The sequence below is a fragment of the Brachycentrus maculatus genome, unplaced genomic scaffold, assembly GCF_059751285.1.
Source record: "Brachycentrus maculatus isolate JH-2025_06_01 unplaced genomic scaffold, ASM5975128v1 h1tg000433l, whole genome shotgun sequence".
NCBI lineage: Eukaryota > Metazoa > Arthropoda > Insecta > Trichoptera > Brachycentridae > Brachycentrus > Brachycentrus maculatus.
This window is the reverse complement of record NW_028281181.1, coordinates 579-4,151: the sequence shown is the minus strand read 5'-3', so window position 1 is coordinate 4,151 and position 3,573 is coordinate 579. Positions and strand designations below refer to the sequence as shown.

Genomic DNA, 3,573 nt, shown 5'->3' with positions numbered 1-3,573 from the left:
AATCATGATAGTTACGATAATAATGATAACAATGATTATAATGATAAGGAGAAGGAGAAGAAGAAGAAGAGGATGAATACTTTTTAAAAAAATATATATATCTGCGTGTACACGCATCGACGTGTAAAAAATATGTATATATATTCGTAACGTGTATCCGCTATCGAAACGAAAATCGTGTAGAGAGAAGTGAAAAAAATTATGCGCGCCGACCATCTGGACTCGATCACTCGCCGTACCCCGCGCGGGAGTTACGCTAAGCCCGAATCCGCGCACCCGCCTCGGTCTAGTCGCTCTCGGGGCCGGGGCCGGCGAGACCGGGCCGCCGCGGTACTGTATGCGCGTCCGTAGTGGCGCGCTGATTTGCACAGCGTTCGCAAACCGCGGCGGCCCATCTGTCGGTCGCGTCGGCGGTACATTTGCGAAACTCGACGCGGCGTTCGCCTTCTGGCTTCGCCGGCGCCCGTGTCTCATCTCTGGAGTTCCGCGCGAGTAGAACTTGACCAAGAAATGAAAAAGAGTACGGTCGGAGGAGGTAACTCCCCGGCCACACCGTTGCCTCACGGCTCACGGCGTACGCGTTTTACGAATGGGAATTCATAATTTAGGCGACGACGACGCACTCCGTGTGATCGATCCCCGCCTGCTCTCCCCGCTCGGCTCTTCGAGCAAGAGAACCACCGCAGCGGCAAGGCAGAGTAACAACAATACACATGCCCGATAATGAGCAAATTGTTCTTTTATCGACGGAGTGTGAGTGTCACAGAGCGTGGCGCGGCGGGTGACTCCGCCGCGCGCGAACACGCCGTGTCCGAGCAGTGTCTCTCGGTTACGCAGCTAACCCGAAGAACAGCTCCCTGGTTGATCCTGCCAGTAATCATATGCTTGTCTCAAAGACTAAGCCATGCAAGTCTCAGTAAAAGCCGAATTAAGGTGAAACCGCGAATGGCTCAATATATCAGTTTTGGTTCCTTAGATCGTACACGGTTACTTGGATAACTGTGGCAATTCTAGAGCTAATACATGCAAACGAGGTCCTGACCGGCAACGGGAGGGATGCTTTTATTAGATCAAAAACCAATCGGCGGCGGGGTTCGCGCCCCGTCCGTCGCCATTCGAGATGACTCTAGATAACTTTGAGCTGATCGCACGGTCTAGCACCGGCGACGCATCTTTCAAATGTCTGCCTTATCAACTGTCGATGGTAGTTTATGCGACTACCATGGTTGTCACGGGTAACGGGGAATCAGGGTTCGATTCCGGAGAGGGAGCCTGAGAAACGGCTACCACATCCACGGAAGGCAGCAGGCGCGCAAATTACCCACTCCCGGCACGGGGAGGTAGTGACGAAAAATAACGATACGGGACTCGTCCGAGGCCTCGTGATCGGAATGATTACACTTTAAATCCTTTAACGAGGATCCATTGGAGGGCAAGTCTGGTGCCAGCAGCCGCGGTAATTCCAGCTCCAATAGCATATACTAAAGTTGTTGCGGTTAAAAAGCTCGTAGTTGAAATTGTGTCCTGCGGTGTCGGTCTACCGAATGCGGTACGACAGGCACGTCTGCGGGGCTTCTCGCCGGTGCGTCCACCGCCGGTGTGTCGCGGTCGTCCTCACGGTCGGCCGCGCGCCGAGGCGGGCCGTCGCGGCTGTTTACTTTGAACAAATTAGAGTGCTCAAAGCGGGCTAACACTTGCCTGAATATTGTACGCATGGAATAATAGAATAGGACCTCGGTTCTGTTTTGTTGGCTTTCTGATACCAGAGGTAATGATTAATAGGGACAACTGGGGGCATTCGTATTGCGACGTTAGAGGTGAAATTCTTGGATCGTCGCAAGACGGACTAAAGCGAAAGCATTTGCCAAAGGTGTTTTCATTAATCAAGAACGAAAGTTAGAGGTTCGAAGGCGATTAGATACCGCTGTAGTTCTAACCATAAATGATGCCAGCCAGCGATCCGCCGAAGTTTCATAATTTTAACCCGGTGGGCAGCTCCCGGGAAACCAAAGCTTTCGGGCTCCGGGGGGAGTATGGTTGCAAAGCTGAAACTTAAAGGAATTGACGGAAGGGCACCACCAGGAGTGGAGCCTGCGGCTTAATTCGACTCAACACGGAAAACTCACCAGGCCCGGACACTGGAAGGATTGACGGATTAACAGCTCTTTCTCGATTCGGTGGGTGGTGGTGCATGGCCGCTCTTAGTTGGTGGAGCGATTTGTCAGGTTAATTCCGGTAACGAACGTAACTCTAGCCTATTAAATAGACGTGCAACCGGTATCACGAGGGTCCGCGTGCGCGCGTTCCGCGGCGCTCGCGTCGCGTGCGTGCGTCTCGCGGTCTTCACTACCGGCGTACAATGAAAATCTTCTTAGAGGGACCGGCGGTATATATAGCCGCACGAGATTGAGCAATAGCAGGTCTGTGATGCCCTTAGATGTCCTGGGCCGCACGCGCGCTACACTGAAGGGATCAGCGTGTCCTCCTTGGCCTAACGGCCCGGGTAACCCGATGAAACCCCTTCGTGATAGGGATTGGGGTTTGCAATTCTCCCCCATGAACGAGGAATTCCTAGTAAAAGCGAGTCACCAGCTCGCGTTGATTGCGTCCCTGCCCTTTGTACACACCGCCCGTCGCTACTACCGATGGATGATTTGGTGAGGTCTTCGGACTGGTGCGCGGAAGCTCGTCTCGGGCGTCCGACGCGTCGGAAAGTTTGACCGAATTTGATCATTTAGAGGAAGTAAAAGTCGTAACAAGGTTTCCGTAGGTGAACCTGCGGAAGGATCATTTCCTGTGTAATAATATATTTTGTAATATATATACATACTTGTATGTAAAATACACGAATCACGATGCGCGGCCGAGAGCCCGACATCGCTGCGGCGGAGATCGCCCTAGGGCGCCGCCGCGAACCGCGGACCCGCCGGCGTCGCGGGACGGCTCTCTCGATCCTGACGGGTCGGGGGACCGCGCCCGCGTCCGGTCGCGATTTAGTGATGCGCGTGTGCGTGTGCGCGCGCGCATCACCATTAAGGTTGCTATTTTTTGTTGTTTTGATCTTCTAAGGTCAGTTTGCGCTCGCGCGAACACCCAAAACGCGACGGATAAACAAGTGAACGAATGACAATTTTAAAATTGTACAATTATTACCCTGAACGGCGGATCACTCGGCTCGTGGGTCGATGAAGAACGCAGCTAAATGCGCGTCAGAGTGTGAACTGCAGGACACATGAGCATCGACATTTCGAACGCACATTGCGGTCCGAGCAAGACGTAGTTTGTCCACGGACCACTCCTGTTTGAGGGTCGCGCACGCAATGCGACCAGACTTCGCCGCGGAGTCTCTCACCCTCGTCCGCGAGGGGGGGGGGCCCCGGCGAGCGCGCTGCCGGCGTCGCCCGCGCCGCCCGACCCGCTCCGGCGGTCGGCGCGCGCGCGGGCGTCCGGTCAAATGTGTGACGAATTTCGAGCGCGCGGCCGGGACGCTAACGCGTGTCCGGGGGCTAGCGACGACGCTGTGAAACCGCGATCGATCCTTTTGCGATCTTCGCGGGGCGATCCTCGCGCCCT

General features: G+C 54.6%; 1 non-coding gene and 1 pseudogene across 1 annotated transcript; both read left to right on the top strand.

Annotated features, from left to right (window-relative positions):
- The first annotated feature begins 854 nt into the window (after nucleotides 1–854).
- On the top strand, nucleotides 855–2,793 carry LOC148302609 (small subunit ribosomal RNA). The gene has a single exon (XR_015838627.1). It is a non-coding gene; the product is annotated as a small subunit ribosomal RNA (ribosomal RNA).
- A 357-nt stretch (nucleotides 2,794–3,150) lies between these two features.
- LOC148302608 (5.8S ribosomal RNA) lies at nucleotides 3,151–3,312 on the top strand (annotated as a pseudogene).
- Nucleotides 3,313–3,573: the final 261 nt, after the last annotated feature.